Source organism: Protopterus annectens, chromosome 7.part0, assembly GCF_019279795.1.
Source record: "Protopterus annectens isolate FY-2018-M chromosome 7.part0, PAN1.0, whole genome shotgun sequence".
Taxonomy (NCBI): Eukaryota; Metazoa; Chordata; order Ceratodontiformes; family Protopteridae; genus Protopterus; species Protopterus annectens.
In genome coordinates this window covers 1,346,113,937-1,346,139,639 of record NC_056739.1, presented here as the reverse complement: position 1 = coordinate 1,346,139,639, position 25,703 = coordinate 1,346,113,937, and the positions used below count along the sequence as shown (strand labels likewise).

The 25,703-nt window shown below is 39.9% G+C and overlaps 1 protein-coding gene across 1 annotated transcript in view; it reads right to left on the bottom strand.

The window, feature by feature from the left end:
* Positions 1-21,956, bottom strand: part of KBTBD8 (kelch repeat and BTB domain containing 8) — a 326,712-nt gene extending 304,756 nt beyond the window's left edge. The window contains exons 1-2 of the mRNA XM_044077962.1: positions 21,811-21,956; positions 16,430-16,531 (exon numbers count right to left, since the gene is read on the bottom strand). The gene's annotated coding sequence lies outside the window, so the exon portion shown is untranslated. The remainder of the gene's footprint in view (positions 1-16,429; positions 16,532-21,810) is intronic.
* Positions 21,957-25,703: the final 3,747 nt, after the last annotated feature.

Here is a 25,703-nt window from a genome sequence, read left to right as displayed (position 1 = left end):
ATTCCTACACAGTTGCAACAACATCTTCATAAAGGGGCTACCTCAGTTTTAAATATTAGGGTTTCCAAGTTGCCCACAACTTGATTTTTAAAACACAGACCAATGACCACCCATCACAGCACAAAGTGATGAAGCTTTAACAGAGTTAAAAGGCCTTTCGGACATGCAAAATAGAGAGTTTTGACTACATGAAAGAATACACTTTTTTTCTATATTTTTCCTGCCTCCATTCCTACAGTCCATAGAGACACTGTCACGGGTGCCAACTTTTTCCTCCAAGAACACCACCATTCATTCACAGAATAAAAGGACAAGGATCTAGGGCATGGCTGCTAACTGGTCAGGAATGAGAGAATTATTACTGTAGTTACTCCACCTGATACATGTGCATGTGCATCTGCATTACAGCAGCAGTAACTACTAATGCATCATCTAGCCAATACATACTCAGTCCTCTGCAAGCACAGACAAGGGCCACAGCCACTAGCAAAGAAGCACAGTACCCTCTACCCAGGATAAAAGGACAGCCTCTTTTGGCTCTCTACAGAATGCAGTTTCATATGCATACATTAGTCTGTTTTTTCCATCATTTTTTGTGCATGAAAGTGTAACCTGAAGTAATGTTTAAGACTTCTCTGCTTTCTTCCACAAGGTTTTTTTCAAGGTGAATAAACAGCAAAAAAATATACATCTTTCTCTCTCTGATCCATTGTCTTACTACCTCCCAAAAAAACACACTCCCATGTGTGGTAACAAAAGATCGGTTTATTACATCACTCAGGTTTAAAATCGGGATCAGCTGAATGCACCCCCAACGTTTTGCAACCGGAGCAGTGTCCCCTCTAGCTCCACCCTAGCTATACTACTAGATGCAAATGGCAAACAGAGGCAGCCGGTTAGCAGCTCACGGCCTCAATCCTATACAAAAAACACAACCCAGATTGGTCAAAAACATGCAACAGACCATTCAAAATTAGTTTCAGATAACAAAAAGAATATTTGATTTCAATGCTAATGAGTGGAGATTCAGTTTTAGCAGTGCTCTAAAGAGTATACAAAAGTTTGAGCTCGATTGAAAAGTATCTGCAGCCTGAGCATATCTGTTGATGTACACTAAAACAGCCAAATAAAAGTTAATTTGATCAAAAATACAAGTGTCGACTGCCACTTGTGTCTAATTTTCAAGTGTAAAGAAAATCACAGCTATCAAGATGGCTCATCCCAATCACCCAGCTTCATAGCAGAGATGAACATTACAAAATGTGAAAATACCTGCTGCTATGCATACAAAAATGACAAGGTGCTCTATGAATAATGAAAATCCTCAGTTTAACTACCACGGCTGCTCGGTTAAAAACTAAGACACAAACAAAGCAAAAAGCATCTAAAATAAAACTTCAGAAGTAGACAGCAGTTGTATTCTGTTCCAATAAGCGCTTTCGGCTTAACAGCTTTCATTAGATCGTAGATTTCCTTCAGCTCTCTCTCTAAATTAAAGCATCCACCAACCAATACAATGCTTGTACCAAGTCCACTCCTTCACATCCTCCAATAGAGGGATTTTGCCAATCACAAGCCTTGACAATGTAGCCTCCTTCATCGACCCAACAGAAATCCTCCTATTCTTTAACATCAGCTTAAGCGGAACTAAACCATTCAAACCTGGAGAGCGATCAGCTCTCATGTTAATTATCCACCTGATCTCATGAGTTTCAGTCCGATTGTTGACCTCACCTTGTCTGATCGACAAATGCACATTCAATGGCCTTAAATTTAAATCTGTGTGTGGGATTAGACGAAACATGAAGCGCATTCGAGATATAAATTCATAATACCTGTGAGATGTCATAGGATCCTGTCCTTTAAACATTAGTCCGTTTTGCCAATGTAAAAGGCACCACATTGGCAACAAGACGCAAGATAAACAACATTTTGGCTATTGCAACCAGCAAAAACCTCAAAACGTATAGCACTTATTGGTGTGACAGGATGTACAAAGGTGTTCTGTCAATAGAAGCACAAGCTTTGCATCTATATCTAAATATTCCCTGTCAGAGTTCTTTTAGGCTCAAATCCATCATTGCTTCCAAGCAATCTTCTTCTATTCTTGAATGTAAATCTAAGACTCCCCCCATGATATTCCTTATTTTATCATCCTCTGTTATAGGCCAGAATCTCCTTATAATATCACATAACTTCCTTACTGTCCATTCTATAAGTTAATGTACAGTTCAACTTGATCTTGCGTTCTTTTTCCTTAAATTGCGTTGCTGGCAGATAGCCCAGCCCAGCCCAGCCCAGCCCCTTTTTTTTTTTTTTTTACAAAATAAGACTGTTCTTTCTTACTTCTTAGGTCTAGAACATCAGTTCTCATTGCGAGGTCACTGTCTTTATATCCTCTTTCATTGAGATTGTCTTGTAACTTTTTATATTCCCTATCCAAGTCATCATCATTTGTACAAAGTCTAGAAATTCTTAATGCTTGATTCTTCATGTCAATAAAAATAGGACCAAGATGCATGCTGTTATGCAAATAATGATTTCTCCAGGTGTTCTTTCTATACAAATTCGTACTCAAGCCAGTATCTTGTTGCAGGGTGATGCTTAAGTCAATTTCTTTCTTTGAATGACTGACCTTGAACTAAGTTGGTACCCGAATTCAAATAGTCAGTATATAAACCAGCTGGTCTTCACCACCTTTCCACAAAATAAAAATGTCATCCACAGAATGGCCATAATAAAGCAGATGTCGATGCCATGGGTTAGTGTCACTAATACCTCTGCTTGCTCCCAATGCGCAAGCACCATATTCGAATAGCTACTGGCACAGGGGGTGCCCATGGCCAACCCCCAGACCTGCCAATACAAATCATGGCCATACACAAACAGATAGTTTTCCAGTTTTCCAGAATTAACTCTAGTAGGGAACAGAGTAGATCAGAATTATGTCCAGCTTGATGTAAAAATGCACGACTGGCTTCAATCCCATATTAGTTCAGAACCACTGTGAATAAACTGTTGATATCCATAATCACCAGAATGAGGTCCATATCTGTCAAATTTCCTGTTTTCATAGTGAGATCTGTTAGGAAACTACCCGCATCCTTAAGCGCCACTTTTGCTTGGGGTAGTACCTTCTTAAGTTCATTCTCAACAAATATAGAGAGAGGGGTTCAGTTATCCAACCCCTGCCTGTTACTATTGGTCAAAGGGGTGGATTTGCATAGTCTTTCTGAAATTTTGGCAGTCCACCGATAGTTGGAATGGCAAACTTGTCTATTTCAAAAAAATCAAACAACTCTTGATAGACGCCTCTCCATGAACATATCGTGCAAATTGCTCTTAAAGCTAATAAACATTGCATCCAGGTCCCATTTACCTCTCCTAACACGCCCACTCATACTTGTCTTGCTTCTAATTTTTTCAACTTCATTTTCACACAAGCGTGAGAACTGTTCAACCGTGGGATGATTGACAGGTGTAAGGGTGCAAGACAAGTATGAGTGGCATGCTAAAAATTCACAAAGACAATGCAAATCCACCCTTGCAACCAATAGTAGCAGGTAGGGGATGGATAACCAAACCCCTCTCTATAGTTGTTGAAAATGAACCAAGGTGGTACTACCCCAAGCAAAAGCTGTGCCTTTGTCCTTCATATTTCATCTAATCCCACACGCAGATTTAAATTCAAGGCCACTGAATGTGTATTTCAGTCGATCAGACAAGGCGAGGTCAATCGGACTGAAACTCGTGAGATATTAAAGAATAGACTGCTTTCAATTGGGTCGATGAAGACTGGATTGTCATAAGGATGGTGACTGGCAAAATCTCTTATTGGGGGATGTGAAGGAGTGGACAACCATTTTATTGGTTAGCCAATGCTTTAATTTAGAAAGAAAGCTGAAGGAAAACTACGATTTGATGGAAGGCTATTAAGGCAAAAGCATTTATTGAAACAGAATACAACTGCTCTCTACTTCGGAGGTTTTCTTTTACATGCTCTTTGCTTTATTTACTTGTTTTAGTGTGTTTAATAAAGTTTTTAACCGAGCAGCTGTGGTGGTGGATTTTCATTACTCACTTGCTACTTTTTCCTTTCGGTTGCCTCTAGCAGTTTCAAAGTGTATTTACCTCTAGGTGTTCCATATATGTAAGCAAAAGCAATTTGTGAGTGGAGGAGTACAACAGCCACATCAACTTACAGGCCTGGAGAAATTGATCTTAGAAATGCACAAGTAATTAGGCTACCTCAAGACTTGTTTGGAGGGAAGAACAGAAGCGCAGATTTTTCTTCCCACAAAGGATATAGACTACAGCCACAAAAAGAGCAAGGAGAAGGGGACAGCTGTCTACTACTCTACCAGTACCAACAACTAAAGCTGCTACCCTTAAACACAAACAGTAAAAGAATTTATGTACTTACCATAACTTTCCATGCGAGTTGTTCATCTCGCCTTCATTCTTTACTGATGGGTTCAGAGCCAATCCCTCAGCTCCCAGTTGGCACCTACTACAAAGCTAGAGGATTTGAAGTAGCTCGAAGCCAAGTCCCTACCCCATGATGCACCTTTAGTTACCCAAGATCTTGTTTGCTGCGTATAATACCATATATGTTATTCTATAACTCCATGAGAGAGAAAGTACAGAAGGGTTGAGTGACCTGGAAGGATCTAGCAAGCATCTCAGTCTTCTGAGAGCCCAGGAGGGAGGGACGCAAGAATGAAGGCGAGATGAACAACTCTCATGGAACGTTATGGCAAGTACTTAACGTCTTTATGTGAAGTTGTTCTCTCGCTGTTCATTCTTTACTGATGGGTAGCGTCCCAAGCACCATCTACATCAGGTGGAGCACGGGAGTATATTTCTCAGGACCGTGGATCCAAAGGAGGTCCTGTCAACTTTGTTATGAGTGATAAAGGTATGAGGTTTTGACCAAGTGGCTACTGCGTAAATGTTATCAATAGGAAGTCCGGCAGAAAAAGCAGAGGATGTAGAAACCGCTCTGGTTGAGTGAGCTTCAATTTTATGCTGTAAGGGTATATTGGCGGTTCCCCTTTAAAATCTCGAAATACTGAAAGCTCAAATTTCAGTATCCCGAAACTATAAAAAGTCGAACAGCCCACAATCCCAAAAACACACAAAACATAAAATCCCGAACATTCACAAACCATACACCACACAACACACACACCATTCAACCCACAACACACAAACTACACAATCCTACACTACATCTACGCAGGGGGGCAAGCCCCCCTGCACCCCCCATGTGGGGGGCTACTCACACCCCCTCTACTTATATTATACCAACTCCGAGATCGCACCAACAGTTAAGAAATACATCACTCTCATACAGACATTCCACACCCCCTCACACACACATCACACAAATATATCCAACACTCACACTCATACTGTCACCTCCCTATCCTAACCCACACGCACAACTTACAACACTCACATACACTCACTTACCTTCACTTCCGTAAAACATCACGGCCAAACACTTCCCGTCCCACTGCTGCACTGCATAAGCATGGATTAGAGATATTCGAATTCGCACTTGTGCGCTTTCCAGATTTTTCAATTTCACCGTTACTGTCCAGAGATACTGAAATTAGAACTTTCAGTATTTCGGGATTGTAAAGGGGAACCATATTGACAGCAAGGTGATACAATCTGATAACCATTTAGACAGGGGTTGTATTAACCACTGGCATACCTTTCCTGGAATCTGAAAATGAAACAAAAAGCTGGTCTGATTTCCTGAAATCTTTTGTTCTATCCAAATAAAATCTGAGCTGTCTGTGAACATTAAGTTTGTGCAGCATGTACTGTAGATTGTTGTAGAGTGGTTGGGGAAGAAAACTGGCAAATCAATAACTTGGTTGAGATTAATTTCAGTGCAAACTTTGGGTAAGAAAGAGGGGTTTGTTCAAAGTGAGACTGTCAGCATGGAAAATCAAATAAGGAGGCTTGATGGACAAGGCTTGAAGCTCTGACACTCTGTGGGCAGAAGTAATGGCCACTAAAAAGATAGTTTTCCCAAGACAAAAATCTGAGGTCACATGAGGAAGCTGATTCAAATGGCGAAAGAATTATACAGGAAAGCATAAAATTTAGATATCATGGAGAATCTAATTTCACAGGTGGCCTAATATGAAAGGTTCCTTTGAGAAAAGCTTTGGCTAATTTGTGTGACATAATATTCAATCCTTCAAACCCCAGATGAAAGTTAGAAATGGCACAAGTTGAACATGGACTGCTGCTGCTGTAGCTCCTTTACTGATTATCATGATTAAGAATTCCAGAGTAAGGCTATAGGGACTTGGCAAGGATCAATATTAATTTTTAGGAGGCCCATATAGAAGTTTTTTTCTATTTGCTGAGGTTTAGCTTCCTCGTAGAGGATTTATGAAAGGATAGGAGAATTTGCTTCATCTCATTGGAAAGGTTATGGAACCTGGCTGTGATGGGAATTGGAGCAGCCAAGCGGTCAACTTCAGGGACTGCAGAGAGGGATGAAGTTCCCCCGACAAGTGCATCAGAAGGTCTGGAACTGGGTCTAGAATTCAGGGGTCCTCCAAAAGATGAAGTCGAAGGAAGGGGAACCAAATTGGACGAGGCCAATGAGGAGCTACTAGAATAATGGTCCTTCCCCGGGCTTTTGCTTTCTGTAATACCTTGGGTATCAATGGGATTGGTGGGAATGCATAAAGGAGACCAGGGGGCCAATCATGAACGAGTGCGTCCCTTGGGACTTTGATCCTCTTCTGGGAGAAGTAGCTTCTGCATTCCGTGTTCATGTGACTGACAAGGTCGCAGTAAGGCTGACCCCCACCTGCAGAATACCCTGTCCGCAATTTCCATCTTGAGGGACCACTCGTGGGGCAACAAAATTGCTCTGCTCAGCTTGTCTGCAATCATGTTGGATTGCCACATGATGTGCGTTGCTAAAAGAAAGCACTAGGTGGAAATAGCCCACTGCCATACACTTAGGGCCTCGCAACAAAGGGGGTATGACCTGGTTCCTCCTTGTTTGTTCAAGTACCAGACCACTGACATGTTGTCCGTCTGATTGCAATCATACCCAAAGGAAGAGAGTCCTGGAAGTACTGCAACACCAAAAGTACTGCTCATCTCTAGGACATTGACATGCGGATGTCTCTCTTGATCGGTTCATGTGCCTTGGGCTGTCCTTCCCTGAAAATGCTCCCCCACCCTATCAGGGAAACATCCATGGTCACTGTGGCTACTGGTGGGGGTAACACAAATGGACGTCCTACCGTAACATGAAGTGATGTCAACCACCACTAAAGATCCTTTTTGCAGGAATTCGTAATCATTATGTGAGACATGGGGAGCTCTTGGCAAGACCACTGAGTGAACAGCCATTGCAGTATCCGCATATGCATATGACCCAGTGGTATGGCCAGAATTGCTGCTGTCATCATTCCTAACAAATTCAGAACTTCTGATGCTGGTGCCTTCTTTTTGGATATTACAATGCGGACATGCTCATGGAGAAGTAAGACTCTTTCTATTGGAAGAGTTAGCGTGGTGGTGGTGGTGTCCAGTTCTGCTCCAATAAAGACGATATGCTGCGATGGTGACAAGGCAGATTTTTGAGTTTATTGTAATGCCCAGCTGGTTGCAGAGTGGATTCCCTGGCCTGAATAAGTAGATGCCTGCTGGTGGCGGTGAGGAGCCAATCTAGGTACGGAAACGCTTGGAATCCTAAATGTCTCAGGTGAGCAGTAACCACTGCCATGCATTTGGTGAACACTCTGGGGGCTGTAGTGAGACCAAAGGGCAGGGCTCAAAACTGGTAATGATTGGCTCCCAGCCAGAAGAGCAGATGATCCCTGGATGGCCTGAAGAGCAGATGATCCCTGGATGGCCTGGCCATTTTTATGTGGTAGTATGCATCTTGGAGATCTATCGAGCACATCCAATTGTCTCTCCCTAAGAAGGGAAGTATTGGCTGAAGCGTAACCATCAGAAACTTTTTTACAGATTTGTTTAGTCTGCTGAGGTCCAATATAGTTCTCCAGTCCCCGGTCTTTTTTTAGAACTAAAAAGTAAAAGTAAAGAGTAAGTTCCAGATCCTGTCTGGTCTGCTGGGACTGGCTGGAGGACTCTAGCAACGCCTGGACCTCGACTGTTGCCTTTTCCCTGTAACTGGGTGGAACGTCCAGGATTTTTCTGGTCGGTGGAGGGGGTATGGCGAATGGAATGAAGTGTCCTCTGGAAAGGATACTTTGTACCCAGTTGTCATTTATTTTGAACCAGACATCTGGATACAAAGATACGCAACCCCCGACTGCCTCCAGAGCAGGACAGTCGGGCCTCCTTTCAGGAGTGCTGGTAGGGCTTCTCAAAGAATTGATCTGTCACCCTGGTTTTGTGGACCCCATCTGCCACAAGGGCAGCATCTTCCATTATAGCCCCCTCCTCTGCCCCTGGAGGGCAGTTCACCACACGTGTCCTGAAAGGCTCCTTGGACTTTTAGGAACTACATTTTTCCTCCCTTTTGACCCTTATGGTAGGGTCTGGTAGGGGTGGAAAAATGGACTCCAATGGTAGACTTTCCCTCCTGCTCACACCTGGTTAAAGTTTCCTTAACTTTGGGCCCAAAAAGGGACAAGCCATCCAAGGGGGTATTCAAAAAGGGTGACTTGAAGGGCTCTGCGAAGGAACACAAGTGCATCCAGGAGCGTCCCCTAAGAGCAACTCCTGTACCCACTGCCCTATTCGTTTCATCAGCTACATATGAAATGGGACGCATGGACGACTTCACTATGGAGTCGAGGGTAGCAAGCTGGGAGGCAACTTTGTCTGTAGCTCCTGCAGCTACTGTACTCTGAAGAGCATCTCCCAGCTCTTTAAAGAGGTCTCTTTGTAGTCTCGTAAAGTGGGTTAAACAGTAAGCGAACTGAGTGCAAAAGTCGCTGAACTAAACATGCGCTTCACATATCTATCCATGATCCTGGAGTCTCTGTTAGGAGGATGGATAGACGAGGGCATTTCAGACATTTCCTTTTTGGTGACTTCCGCCATCACCATGCCATCAACTGGCACACCTTTGGTCAAAAAAGATTTATCTTGGGGAGCAGATATGAACTTATTAGGCCTCCTAGGGACAGGCTCCATGGCAGAGACACAAGAGGTGTAGGGGTGAGACCCAAAAGCCTTCAGGAGAACAGACTCATCTTCAGTAGGGTTAGTGAACTGCCAGTCACCCCTCTGCCTAAGGATTTCAAGTATCTCTGCAAATGAGATATCCTTAGAGGGGGACCCTCCTGATTCACCCAAGTCAGTATCAGATGCAAGACTCCTGAGAGGAGTCTAATGGTTTCCTTTTACGCAATCTGTTCTTGGGAACCTCATCAGTGGGAGCTTCTGGTGAGGTCTCAGAAGAGCATGGGCCACTCAATGGGGCTTCCTGAGGCTCTGGGTCTCTGTGCTTAGCTAGGATCTGAGAAGCATACACAGGTGCTTTAGGGGAGGAAGAAGCCGGACCTGAAGTTGAGGATGTCTTGCGAGACATAAAACTCTTCTCATGGCTTCGAAGGCACCCCTGCTCCGAGGAAACTGTCGATACCCCCGGCACAGGGACAGTGGGCTCCAAGCCTGAGGTAGGAGCCGAGCTCATCTGAGCCAAAGCCCCGAGAGGCAAAGTCGGAACCAACGTGTCAGTTCGACTATCCTCCCCAGACCCAACCAGAGAGTGCCGACTCCTAGACTATCGGTGCCGAGGACGTCAGAGTGAATGGAGCCGAAGACACTGGACCAGGCACTGGCTCCGAAGGCTCCACAAATCAGCAAATCCGACGACTCCGGCTCCGAAGGACTGACATGGCACGGAGGAGGAAGAGATATAGCTGGCAAAAGGGTCTTTGGCTCTGAAGTTTTGCAAAGGCCGGTGCCTGTAGAAGCTTCGGCACCACCCGATCCACATACAAATCAGAGAGGCTAACAGAAGACAGAGATTAAATCGGACCGATGGTACCGACTGAAGTAGTGACGATTTAGGAATTTCGGATACCAGTTCCAAAACCGGGGACCGACTCCGAAAAGAAAAAGACAGTCTGCTCTGAGACCTGTGGAGCAGATGTCACAGACTCTTGACTTTTTAGATTTTTTCAAATCCACAGACGTCTTTGAGGACTTTTAAGGACTTACTGGATCCATCCTGGTCACTCAAAGCCTCCTGGAAAGAAGGTTTCAACAAACCCCCGTCAATGAGCTTCCTCTTTCTCTCTTGGAGGACCCGAGAGGAAAAGGAATGGCATAAGGAACAGGTTTCTTGTAAGTGCAAGTGAACCTAAGCAGTAGACGCAATTAACATGGCAGTCATTGACCGACATCTTCTGCCCACATTTAGGGCATTTTTTAAACCCTGACTTAGGGTGTTTGTCCTTGTCAGCCATAACAGAAATGGACACACCCAAGAACAGCAAATATAAATTAGCTTTCTAATGAAAAATAAGCCAACTATAAGCACACACACAAGCCTTTTAACTAAGGCTAACTACAACTATTAATAAGCCTTCTAATAGAAAATAGGCTAAATATATGCACACAAGCCCTCAAAATTAAGGCCAACAAGCACACACACAGACACACACACACACACACACACACACACACACACAGACACACACAAATTAACTAAGCAGATTATAATTCTTAAAGATAATTTGCTTATTAAGTACCAAGAACAAATGCGACAAAAGGTCACTGAATAAATAATTTCTAATAAGAAAATTTTAAAATAGGCCTATGAAGAAAACGAGGCCAAATATAAGACTATGAAAAAGCACAAAAGGGAAGGGAACACTACAGATAAAGCTTTAAGAGCTTATCTAACCTAAATATCTAACTATTCTAACAATAAATTTCCAATAACTTTTAGAAATATAAAAGTATTAAAGTTTTTACTGGCCGAGCTAGCAAGAACCTCCGATCAGTTGCAGTGGCAAACTAGATACAAGGTAATTCAAGGTACATCATGGGAGAGGGACTTGACCTCGAGCTACTTGAAATCCTCGAGCTTTGTAGTAGGTGCTGACTCGGAGCAGAGGGATCGGCTCTGATCAGTTGCAGTGGCAAACTAGATACAAGGTAATTCGATACAAGGTAATTCGATACAAGGTAATTCAAGGTACATCATGGGAGAGGGACTTGACCTCGAGCTACTTGAAATCCTCAAGCTTTGTAGTAGGTGCTGACTCGGAGCAGAGGGATCGGCTCTGAACCCATCAATAAAGAATGAACGGCGAAATAGAATAACTTCACATAGACAGTTTGCAAACTGTGACCAAGTAAGGGTGATTAAAAGTACTCAAACATATGTGGGGGTGGCAAACAAGTGTTAAAGTCCACTGTGTGAACATAAAAAATATTAAGGGATTTCAAAATCATAGGGCAGAACAAAAATATTAGCAGTCTGATGGAATAAAATCGATCCATTTTACTAGTATAAATCAACAACTTTCTGTACATACAGAATACTCACACAATGCACTAAATATCTGCATGTTTAAGCATCAGTGTTATCAGCATTCCTTCCACCCTTCAAAATACAGAATCATAATAAAAAACTGGACATGCACGTCTAATTATATATATATATATATATATATATATATATATATATATATATATACACACACACACACACACACACACACATATACATATATATATGTATGCATATGTGTGTGTATATATATATATATATATATATATATATATATATATATATATATATATATATATATATATATATATACACACACACACACACACACATACATATATACACACACATACATATATATATATATATATATATATATATATATATATATATAGATAGATATATATGTATACATATGTGTGTGTGTGTGTGTATATATATATATATATATATATATATTTATACATACACATATACATACATACACACACACACACAAATATATATATATATATATATATATATTTGTATTTTATATAAAAAAAAATACAAGGCAAAAATCAGTACTGATTTGACCCCTCAACAAGTAATGCAATGCAATATAAGGAAGCTGCAACTCTCTGGAGGTGCCATTCTCTAGTAAGGCATTCCATTTCCTTGTTCAGGTAAAAACTTTGAAAGTATACTGCTACACTAATATACCCATGTTTTACACTGACATTTCTGGGTATACCCCTAATGTTAAAAGATGCAAGTGGTTTAAAAACAAAACAGAGTTATGTACTTTTTTTGCTTTAGTTTCACTGCCAACTAAGTTTTCCCTTATGGCCACACCCATAAAATATCAACTTGGGAAACAGCAATGATTTACATACATCAATCAGCAAAGCGTTCTGGGTAAGCAATGACACCATAGGTCTTCAGAAGAACTGCTACTTGCATTATAATTTATCTTGGTTGACTGGAAATGTCAGACTGGGCAAAGCCCATTTCCAGCAAAGGCCCTGGCTAAAAAGCTCTAAGAGTTTTTTTTGTTTGTTTTTTTTTATATAAAGCTATTATTACACACAAAGTTAACACATCTAGATACAGCACTTAACTTTGTAGTGATACTATTCAAAGATAAAAATGTGCATTTCTTCTCTAGACACATTATAAACAACAACGAATACTTGCCCCACAACAGTGTGCAATATTTTATACAACAAATTTCAATGTAGTGTACAACACATGCGAGACATAACTAACAATGTGTGATAAGATACCTTGGGACCCAAGTGGACAGTACTCTCTCCTTTGATAATCACATCTCCACAGTAAGTCAGGAAATCCTATGTGGCACACCTCATCACAAAAGGGTTCTCATCCAGGGGAGAGAAAAAAAAAAGCAGGTCATTTTTCCCCTCTACTTGACACTCAGACCCATTACAGAGTAAAACGCCCCTTTTGGAATGTACCTCACAAGACATCTGCAGCAGCTGGAAAGGCCACAGAAGTACCTCACAAAGAGGATTACTGGCCTCAAACAGATGCCCTACATTGAGTGTCTCAAAAAACTCCAGCTTGACTCTGTAGCTTATTGCCTACTCCGAGGAGATATCTTCAACATATAAAGCTATGTTACACCCAGAGCTGTTGGACATGCTACACCTAAAGAAATCCCAATCCCTCTGAGCTACACGCTCTAGGGACCCAAACCTTGTCACCACAATAAACAGGACATGCTGGAGGGATAGATTACTGTCCCAGAAACTTCCTACACGCTGGAACAAGCTACCCATCTATGTCAAGCTAAGTTCCTCATTTGCACTCTTCAAGAAAAATCTTGATGAGTGGCTAGGAAATACACCCCGGGGATCACTTCTGTGGCTCTGCTCGACAGGGGTACAGGAAATTAACTTTCTTGGGTGGCGTAAGCCAGGGAACCTTGTTGGCTAGCCTTACTAGCCTAGTACCTACCTATGAACAGCTTGTCTTACCAGGATACAAGACTCTTCTGTTGCTGCACTTACAGAAAAATAGTAACTTATGCATCAGTACTGGTAGAGAGGCTTGGTCTTTGAAAATGTTACATCAGGAGTTTTTATCTTCAAGAAAATTTTCAAGGAGCTTTCAACTAACACTTTCTACATCAAACACTATAAAATTTGATACTGTGTATAGTACAGAAAGTATGACAATACACTCCAAAAGATACAACTGCACTAGAATAGAGTAAAGAGTTGATTTGGTGAAAGGTCAAATTATACAAAGCAGAATCTGCAATAATCTGCAATACAACATAGTCACACAGATGCATGTGATGAGGTGCAATGCCACGTGTGGTGAGAAGGAAAAAAGCTTTTTCAAAAAGTATTACTACTAAAACAGACAGTGATAAGTCTCAAAAAAAAAAGGGTAACATATGGGTATACACCATCCAACTCCTTGAGACTGTTGTAAAGGACACTTCATTGCTGAAGGATTCCTACACATCAGAATCCATAAAATTCCTCCAAATATGATGACAGGGGAGCTGAACAGAAGCTTTACCATTACAGTGACGTTTCCACAGAGAACTACTACTCGTATGGAAATACATAAATGTACTACCTTCTTTGGCGACACTTCATTGCTGAAGGATTCCTACACATCAGAATCCATAAAATTCCTCCAAATATGATGACAGGGGAGCTGAACAGAAGCTTTACCATTACAGTGACGTTTCCACAGAGAACTACTACTCGTCTGGAAATACATAAATGTACTACCTTCTTTGGCGAACTGCCAACACTATTATCATAACATTTAGACAGAGTAGGGTACTGACTGGCAACTTACCTCTATGGCAGTAAAGCCAGCAATGACAGTCAAGTCCAGGACCACATGAGAAATGAAGTGTAGTCAACATTACTGAATGATCTTTTCAAGAAAGACAGGACAACATAATAAAACTGATGGAAGAATGTTAAGTTGCTAGGGCACAGTTTGTAAATTATGTTGTAAACAAACTAGACCTGTTAGTTCTTGCAGTTAAGACACGGGATGACTTTCGGCTTTTCCCGGTTAGGGGTCACCACAGCAGAACTCCGGTCCACTCATGATTGGTAGTTGATTTTTACAGTGCCGAGTTGCCAGCCCTACACCCAACCTTCAACGAAGGCACACCCATTCATGCTCGCACCTACCTGCACATCTTTAACATCACTCGACTGTGGGGAGGACATGCAGAAGGCACTCCAGTCGAGAATCTAATGGAAGAACCTCTTGCTGTGAGGCGACAATGCTAACTGCAATTAAATACAAACGTCTACAGATATGAGTGTGCATTTTTCTGCAACACAGCAAACCTTCAAAAGTACTCAAGAACCTACATAGATGGGTATCACAGCAATGCCAAAGAACAATTTTAATATGCTTTGTTCTCTAGAATGCTTAGGGAGAGAAAAAAAAAAAAAAAAGTGCAGCTTCTCAATAGAAAAGGTGTTCACTGACCTTAGTTAAATGCTAATTCCAAACATGCTTCATAAAGAAAAATTTGGGTCATTGTCACACACCAAAGTCAGAGACGAACATATCTGGGATCAAAACAACTTTTTCCATTTTATGACTACAGCAGCAAAAGAACAAAGTATTTCTACAATTACATGATAGGAATAGTCACTCTCAGAGTGGCACCTATTTCTAAAGTTCATCACACCAGTAAAATGCAAGGTTATGTGCCCACAAAATAACTCACAACAAAGACTGTGCCAACAAACAACTTTCAAACCTTCCTCTCTATTGTTCACAATTTTACACCTACAGCGACTGTAACTTCCAAGAATATGAAAATAAATACAGCCTACAGGTAAGGAATAACTAACCAACTATGGGTTGCAGTTTTAAGCCAAACATGCATGCTGCGGTGGTGGTGCTGCGGTAGCGTTGTCGCCTCATAGTAAGACGTTGTCCCGTTCGATTCTCAGCTAGAGCGTCTTCTGTGTGGAGGCATACATGAATGGTGTGTGCCTTCGCTGAAGGTTGTGCATCGGGTCTGGTAACACAGTACGTAAAAATCCACTACCATTCATTAGCGGACCGGAGTTCTGCTGTGGCGACCCCTAACCGGGAAAAGCCGAAAGTAACAAACAAACATGAATTCAAAATGCATACAGTACAACAAAAATTCAGTTTAACAGACACTGTTCATGCAAACATGGAAAATGGTTACCTTAATGTAGACAGTTTAATGGGCTACAGAAACTTTGAATTAGTGGACCATAAATTATTTCTAAAATCCAAAAGTTGGATTTGGAAAGTGGTTTAAAAGTTATCTGGAGAACCAGATATTTACCAAGAAACCAACATGGACCCCATGAACTACTGTTAGATTTGCCTTGCTTCCAAATCACACTGTAGGGCGATAAAACTGCAACTCCACCGAGAAATACAGAATGACTTTTTCCTGTTTGTTTAGAAACAGCAAACTCACGTTTATCACTAAAAAGTACTGCCACTACACAAGTTCACACAGCCAGTGACCATACATATAAAAGGATACCTTGAACCAGTATCTACTTAAAATCTCGAGGTACGACTGGATCCAGTTCATCTTTCAAAACTCATACCAAATCAGTACTGAATGACATGCGTTTCATTGTGTGCTATCAAACCCATTTCCTAACACCTCAAGCTAGGGAAACAACTGCTGCAACCAAAATATGCAGCCACTTTACTGGCACTTAATTCACACATTACAACAATAAACAAGTCATTTTGTTTCCCCAGATAAATGGTAGACAATAGCAATCTCTCTAAAGGCAAAGGGATAGGTAGCCATCTACAACAGCAAAGGCCTCCTGCTCTTAAAGCACACTTACTTTTAAGTTATTACATTTTGTGAATCACCCTTCACTAGCTAAAGCAGCATCAACAACAAATCAATAATATCCTTTTCAGGTTTACAGAGCAAGGAATTCTAACCTTGAGAAGACCATCCTTTAAACCACGCTGTCACAGAGCCAGCCTTCAGAAGGCTGCATCAGCAAACTGGAGTAATTCCCCAATTCACGTCAGAAATGAAATCTGTTACAATTTAAAAGAAAAATGAGGCATTACCTTTTTCATTATTATAAATGACAATACCATCAAAAGACAAATGTTCTGATAGGAAGCATCAGAATTAAAATAGACAATGTTTCATTTCTAGATGAATAGTCAAACTTTTTCCACCATCTTAAAATGTAGGCAGTGCTCACTGTCCAACTAGTTATACCCTCTTAAAAACATATTCATACTAAAATCTATGAACATTCTATGCCTGGAAACATTAAACATGGACGTGCAGATAAACAGCTTAAAATATGATTATTTGTCATACACGTTTACAGCACCTTTAAGCCAAGGTCATACCCAAAACAAGTTTCAAGACTTGTCAGATTATCAAATGCAAATTAAACGACTGTAAAGGCAACATGACACAACACCTACTATACAAAACTAACTACATTACACAGATTATGGCGGCCTATAAATGATAGGGTTGACATACCTTGACATCTACTTCAAGAAAACAAATGAATAAAACTTCATAGCTATCCATACGCAAAAATATAAAAAATTGTCAGCATGATGTAAAACCACAGGCATATGCGGACATTAAAAAAAAAAAAAAAAAAAGAGAGTCATCCTAACTGTAATCTACTATTCGCTACTCTAATGTCACACACTGGATAACATTAAGTTGCTGTGGAATGCATAATTCGCCCCCAAAGAATTCACACCCGGGCACTTTAAAGTAAATTAATGATGGCAAAGAAACACTACAGCATCAATTTTTAATTAAAACACTTTACGAGGCCTGTGTATAAAGCAGCGGCTGCACCCTTTGAGTTAATTGGTGTACAAATGACAAATCAATGCACAGGTTTCGGCTGTTTGCAATCCCATGATCTACCAATCAGGTAAAGTGTGGAATGGCAAAGAGCTGACAGCTTACTAATTTTAAGCAGCAGTGTGGATGCGAATGGTTGTGGTAGAAAACAGCAGCCAGTAGATGGTTTTGCAGGGCCAATGTTGGGAGTACTCTGCTGAGACTGGCAAGCAACTGTGTGCATCTAAACTGGAAACATAACTGCGGCTCTTACCTTAACACAGCTAGACATTTGAGATGCATGCAAACAATACAGATGTAATTGTTGGGTACAGGGACTGTCTACTGTATGAAGTAAGCTGGAATATTTTACAGTGGCTACTGTAAAATAAAACAATTGGTAGTTCTATTAATATCAGACATCTAAAGAGTACACGAGAAAAATAGCTACAACTGCAGGGTGTAGGGCTGTGGAGAAAAGCAACTGACACTTGTTATCATCTGAAGGACATGTCTACATGTGTGAAGCAAAATTAAACAATTTTTCTTGAGGCTATAGTGTAGTGTGCATGTATGACGCAAACTTAAAATTAATTACTATGGCCATTGTGGGGGGGGGGGGTCATATGCATGAGGTGTATACATTCAACAATTGTTGGGTACAAGGTTATATGGGGATGAAGTGAATTAATGCTGTTATGACCACATAAAACAGTCTTGACCAGTACACATTTTGAAAATCAAGTTGAACTACTACAGGCATTTTTCTATTGCCAACATCTAAGAAGTACAGGGTCAACAATCTGTCTTAATTGCGGAGACCAGGAACTGTCTATGGATAAAAATTATCCTGCAGTCATGATCAAGTTGAACCATTTAACCGAATTTTGTAGGACTAGTGCGTCTTTGTGTTAAGAAACATAGCATATTTTATTATGGCAATTTGTTCACAACCAGACAACTGAGGTGTACACAGTCAAAGTAGCCATTACTGACGTGTATAGAGGATGGTTACTTACTATGCTGTTGCCTGACCATTATCTTTTATTTATTCTTTCATTTTTGTCCAATCTGTCATTAAAAGGATACCAGGAAGGCTGCTATCTTTTGAAGGTAGGTATAATATGGCATGATATGTACACATAAGCAGCAACTTGAAATATACGACTGTGACCATATGTTCCTTCACTTTCATCCCAATTAATCATCAAAGGGATACAAAGAGGTCACTCACAGTAGGCACTTTCACTTACCAGTACAGGAAGTATTGATCAGTGAACTGCAAGTTAAGCAAATGGTTTTGGTATGCAAGAATGTAACCACACTGCCAAGGTGAGCATTGCAGTTCTACTTGAGAGAGCAACCCAAAACGGATTTTGCTGATTCATGCCATATCTGTTTCAGTCTGACCCACATCCATAGGCAAGTACTGGGCTAACTGCACCTGTGGGCCATTTCAAGCTAGCCAATTACCAAATTTACATATCACATGATAGATATTATGCATTACCCCTAATGGCAACAACAAAGACCATACCACAGTTAATTTGAAGGACCACCACATGGGATAAAAACATTTAGGAGCTGCCTCTGGCCATTAACAGTATTAAGAATTTTTAACTCAAAACATGAAAGCTGTGATATTTGTGTAAACAATATATCCATGGGAGAATCTAAAGCAAACACGTGAGGTAATGACTCTGGCACTGAACACAACAAAACACAACTTCTATAACTACTGCATTTGAGAGTTGAAGAATAAGTTCTGAATTATTAACACTGTAAATAGTCTAATGTTTTAAGACTACTCATGATTCTTGTGTTGACATTTAACAGTAGCATACAAGTTTTTATTTTACATCTGTTTATCAAGGTAATACTCTAATAACTGACAGTTTACAGGTACTGTCCTGGTGCAATAATTCACAAAGAACATCATGTAACAAGGCAGTGTCGTACATATTTTAAAAAAGCTATACAGTAACAATGCAGAAATTATGAGAGAAATACAAATTTTACAGTTTTGCATGATAATACTTCTGGTTTACATAGTGATGGAAAAGCTATGGGGTAATAAGAGTTACAATGATTGTTGTGAAGTTAAGAGGTGTAAGTAGTCATGAGATAGTGAGGCTAAAGGTTGAGAGGCCTTACACGATGTGGCTTGCTGTGGGAAGTACAAGTTTTGATTAGTTATGGAGGAATTATTCTTAAAGTTCAGCTCTGAAAGTGGAGAAGGGAGGAAGAAATTCATTATAAGATAACAGTAGTGTTGCTAAGCTACATGAAGCACAAGAGTACCAAAAGGCTTAACCCACACATTTACCCAGTAAATATTTGGCCTTCTTACATGCAAATGCATCAAGTATTGAGTGCAGCAGTTGCATAATGTTGGCTGAAGTTTGGTGGCTATTGGGCACTGTTTTAACCACTAAAATGTTAACAGGACACTATCATGACATTGTCAATGACGCCCTAACTGATACAGTGTGAGACTGTTTGTGCTGGGTCAGTACGATTAGCCAAAGAAAATGCACACTGGACAATTTATGGTTGTTACTCTGGCAAAAGTAGAATGTTAGCACACTGCTTTTGTGATGGCCCAACTAGGCGGTGGGCTGAGAATGCATGCTGTGAGGCCAGTGCTTACTAGTATTACATATTGGCATTTGTGAAATGAAACTCTGTGGCAAAGAGTGGGGCTGAATATCAGGACTGTTGTTGACAGAGCTCTACAGGACTATCTATGCTGCTGCAATACAAAGCATCATCATAACACTATAATGAAAGTCAAGTCTGCCAACTGTCACATCTTCTTACAAAGAATCTATGAAACAAAAAGCCACTCTGATTTTCAGAAGGAATTAATGTACTGCCAAAATGCCAGTGTTCACAGACAGAAGGTACACTTTTCTTCTAATACTGTTGTATAACCCAAATCTTATACAGGTGTAAGGGTTGGAGATGAAATTTGACTAATGTGTGCAATTGCAAATTGTCTACACCCCTGTACCAATTTTCAAAGCTATTGATGGTTAATAATTACACTGTTTCGGACCAATGCTTTGGAAGATGTATACTGCAGCTTTTAAACCTGTTAATTGTTTTCCAATGTAGCTCCTTGGTTACTGCAGACTGTAGGCAGAGTTCAAGCAAACAGTTTGCATGCCTTCCACCCCTCCTTTTTTTTATTAAAAAATGAATATCCGGACATGATCAACTTGCTATACCAACCACGACAATAAGCTTGGCATAGCCAGGTTCAGAAGTAACTTCTGCTGCATCTTCAGTGAATGATTAGACTGCTCCATGTACTTTAAAGCACTTCCTCTCGATATGTACACATTTGAAATGCCAGGCAGAGAAACTGTGGAGCAGCTCTATAGAAATGATCGGATAAGTAAATACAGTTTAAGTTTGTTACTAATCATCAAAAAATACTTCAATTTGCATGAAATTCCTCCAGAAGAAGAGCAAAAAAGGTAAAGCTGGGATGTCACAGCCTTCTGCTAATCTCCACTCCAGTACCAAGCAAAATTTGCTTGGGTGAACTTTAGCACCAGAAAGGAAGACTGCCTACACATTTTCCATGAATCACCTCTGTACCAAAATACTAACACTGATAAACACATGAAGCTACCAAGCCAAACAAGTGTCACCTTTCCCCCACCTGAAGTGGGCTGGCATTTAGTTTGAGTAGAGGAGAGAGTTTGCTCCATCAACCAACTTTCTAACAGCTGATTTTTAAGAATAAAAACAACGAATTTTAGACTAAGCCAAAGTCTACAGATGTTTGTTAACTGCTCATTAGCTATAAAAATTAAATAAAGCCTACAAAATCAACTTAACTTGTCTATACTGCAACAATAAAATACAACTTATTCACATGAGTTTCCAGACATGAGAACAGTTAGGAAAACGGACAATGATTAATTCCACTGCAGGCATACAAACAAGATCTAATACAGCTGAAAGCCCTCTGACTCGCTACTACACAGTCCAACAGCGGGGGATTCGCTTTGGGTTGTTTATTTACTTCTTGGGGGGAGGGGTAGTAGTAGTAAGAACAAACAGTTGAGCATGGAGAACGCGAATATCTATAAATCTCCAGATCTACAAACCCGAACACAACATTCACAGAACAAACAAATTAAATTCATATTTTAAACATTTTGTAAGAAAAATGACGGCATATCCACAACCGCTAACGGCGGTTGAATACACTGCCACAAAACTGTCATTCTCCGACGGCTTGTCAATTAAAACTATCGACTCAAATCTGAAAAGATCTTCATCCACCAAAACATATAGAATGCTATAACCACCAAGTACATACATAAAGACATCTACTAAAGTAACATGACACTCAGTGACAACAAGAATGTAAACACCTTCTACTAAATCGTGATTAATCTGACAACAAAACATCACTTCTTAATTTAAATACACAAATTAATACCATTTCTAAATAAAACGGTATACAAAAGATTACCTCCTCCTGCAGCCATTCTCGCTGTCCTGCTCGAGGAAAAAAAAAGAAAAGCTTGCTGACTCGCGTCTTACTGACCGGAACTAAAACAAAAACCAATCGTAGTTTCCGAAACTTAACAACAGCCAATAGCAGTTTACCTCACTTAAAAACGAACGCAGTAGTGAAATGGGATGTGTAGTATTTACATGAGAACGTGCAAACGAAGAGTCACGTGATTGTAAGACGCGTCACGCAAGTGACGTCTTAGGAAAAAAAATGATCGCATTTGGCGTCGTGACATCTGGCAAACGTTCAGAACCAGTTGGATAGTAGAAAGAGGTACTTTACCGAGTTCGTTGTTATTAGTGTCTCTGGAGGATTTGGTCACCATTCACTCATAGCACTCAGCCATTAGCAATTAAGTTATCCTGACTTTCTGTGGTAAATTTTACTCAGAAGAGCCTTTACTTGAATTAATATAACAAAGTAACGCCAGCAGTCCTATTAAAGAAAGCGTATTAGCATAATATAATTTCATTTAAGTGACGCATTAAATCAGGGAGAGTAGTCAGTGAATTACATTTTGCACTCACAGATATCTGCTTTTCGCTACCCCCCCAATATACCTAGCATTTAAAAGTGGTCATATCACTTGACCTGTTGCCCAACCCCACCCTAGTTTTAAAGGGTGTAACATTTTTAGCTGTTCAATCAAAAATTATTAAACAAGCTATTTTACATGCTTTAGAAACAACATTCTAGATGCTTATTGACGTCATATGGCTTGGTAAAGTACCAGTGTTTCTAACAGGTTCAGAAAAAATTTGAACTCTTTGGAATACAGAGTATGCCTGGCTACACCCTCAGATTTTAATACCCAAAGGATTTTGAAAAGCTATATGTGTACACATATATGTGTACACATATATGTATATATATATATATATATATATATATATATATATCATGTATGGGTGTGAATGAGAGGAAGGATAAAGGAATGGAGAGGATGCAGGGAGTTGAGGTGGCGAAGGTGAATGTGTTTAAGTACTTGGGATCAACAGTTCAGAGTAATGGTGAGTGTGGAAGAGAGGTGAAGAAGAGAGTATAGGCAGGATGGAATGGGTGGAGAAGAGCGTCAGGAGTAATTTGTGACAGACGAGTACCAGTAAGAGTGAAAGGGAATGTCTACAAGAGGGTAGCTACTAGTGAGACCAGCTATGTTATACGGGTTGGAGACAGTGGCATTGACAAAAAGGCAGGAGTCAGAGTTTGAAGTGACAGAGTTGAAGATGTTAAGATTTGCACTGGGTGTGACGAGGATGGACAGGATTAGGAATAAGTATATTAGAGGGTCAGCCCAGGTTGGAAGGTTTGGAGACAAAGCCAGAGAGGCAAGATTACGTTGGTTTGGACATGTGCTGAGGAGGGATGCAGAGTATATTGGGAAAAAGATGCTAAGGATGAAGCTGCCAGGTAACAGGAAAAGAAGAAAGCCTAAGATAAGGTTTATGGATGTGGTGAGAGAGGATATGCAGGTTGTTGGTGTGACAGAGCAAGATGCAGAGGACAGGAGGAAACAGTTGATCTGCTGTGGCGACCCCTAACGGGAGCAACCAAAAGAAGAAGAAGAAGATAATATATATATATATATATATATATATATATATATATATATATATATATATGTATGTCTGTGTGTGTACGTATGTGTGTGTGTATATATATATATACAGATACACACACATTCATAAAATTTAGGCTGCCAATCAACTTAAAATTTTAATACCAAACGGCGCATAAGCCTTCCATCTGAGAATGACAATATTACCAAAGACCATAGTGTAAAATATGTAACCTTTATTTTTTATTTATTTGCAGTTGGTTAACTGGGAAAGTCCACTGGGCCAAGATGAGCCCTTTCTCAGTGGAGGCCCCGGGGGAGAAAAGCTCCACAGTATATACATACAAAAAATCAACAAGAAGTAATACAAAGAGTTAATACAGTATGTTCCGAAAAGTATGTTCCAAAAACAAACTTAGTAGTAGTTAATACATAATGTTATACAACAGAGTTGAGTCACATGAGTAGCAATAAGATTTTCGGTATGAACACAAGTAGTACAGAACTCTAAAGAGAGAATATATTATATATTATGTGACAGGTAGATTGCCCACCCAAGCTAGGGTAATTAGAAGTAGGTAGGAGGAAAGAAAGCAGTAGAGGGCAGGTAGAATTTAGAGGGAGAAAGATTGAAGGAAGTGAGAGGGGGAGTGGGAGTAGGAGATGAGTAGGAGTAGTAGGGAGGAAGTTAGGAGGGGTGGGAGTAGAATACAACTGCAAAATTCTACCTCATAGAGTCATGTAAACTTGCACCTAAAAAAGGGAAACATAATGTGGGTCGTCTTTCTTGAAATTATTGTTCCCAATACCATGTTATTCACATACCATTAGTGACCTTTGTAAACCTCTCAACTGTCCCTACTATGTAGGAATACACTTGTTTTCAGGCCTAATTTCCCCTGTATAGGATGTCCATATTTTTGGACGTATATTCCTCTTTTCAGGCTTGATTTACCTATTCACACAATTTTCTGTCATATTTGAAGCTGTCTAGTAGACAGAAAACCACACTACATGACCAAAATAATAGTAGCAACAGTAATTTAAAGAAAGAGGACACACATCGTGCATCTCCCTTTTTGTTAATCAAAAATAAATGACATTGTGTGGTAGAAATTTGCAATACTGTAAAGTCTGCAGTTTTTAAACTGTCTTTTTGATAACGTGCTTATATTTTTCCATCATTTTCTTTACTCATTTTTTTTTTTAATCATTCCTAATGGAAGAGTTATGTGCTATCTGCTCTTCAAATTTTATGCTAATTCCATGCTCAGATTTTTAGATCTATGTCTTCACTTTTCAAGGGCCTTTGTTCCTATTTTCATTGTCTTCAGGTTGAGAGGTCTGCTTATGTGTACTAAACAGCTTCAAAATCAAGTAATATAAAGGGGGGAATCAAAAAATATATGGATCTAGGACGTTTGCTCGACTGAGCAAACGACCGAAATCCAAACGGCTGAGCATACTTATGTGAAAATGCTTTTCACCGAAGAAGCACCTTCGCGTAAGGATGACTGTTGCCGAGGCTGTACTATGGTGCGGGTAAGGGAAATTTCCCTTTTCCCCACTGTAGTGCGGTCTCGGTGGGAGAATGTTAAAGTAGGAGTTGTGGGTGGGCACACATGCTAAAATGTAAATGTAAGTTTTTTTTTTTATTTTGTCACACGCTTTAACGAAAGCACTTTCTTTAAAGTGTGTTCATGTTTAATGGATTCAGACATTTGCTCAGTTGAGCAAATGTCCTAGATCCATATATATATATGTGTGTGTGTGTGTGTGTGTGTGTGTGAGACTGTGTGTGTGTGTATGTATATATATATATATATATATATATATATACATATATATATATATATATTAATATATATATATTAATATACATATATATATGTGTGTGTGTATGTATGTACGTATATATATATATATATATATATATATATATATATATATATATATATATGGGTCTAGGACTATTCACTGAAAGCACATTTCACTGAAACACATGTGACTGTGCACAATTCACTAAAAACACAATTCACTGAAAGTTATATATGGCCTTCTTCCCACTGCAATCTGACCCTGGAGTTAGTATATATATAGTAAGGGGGTGTGGGTGTGGGGGTAGTCCCCCCTATTTTAAATATTTTGAACTATATAAATGGATACTTGCAATTCCAAAAAATTACTCATTACTGAACATAAGATATATATATATATATATATATATATATATATATATATATATTAATATATATCCACACCCCCCCTTACTATATATACTAACCGGGCA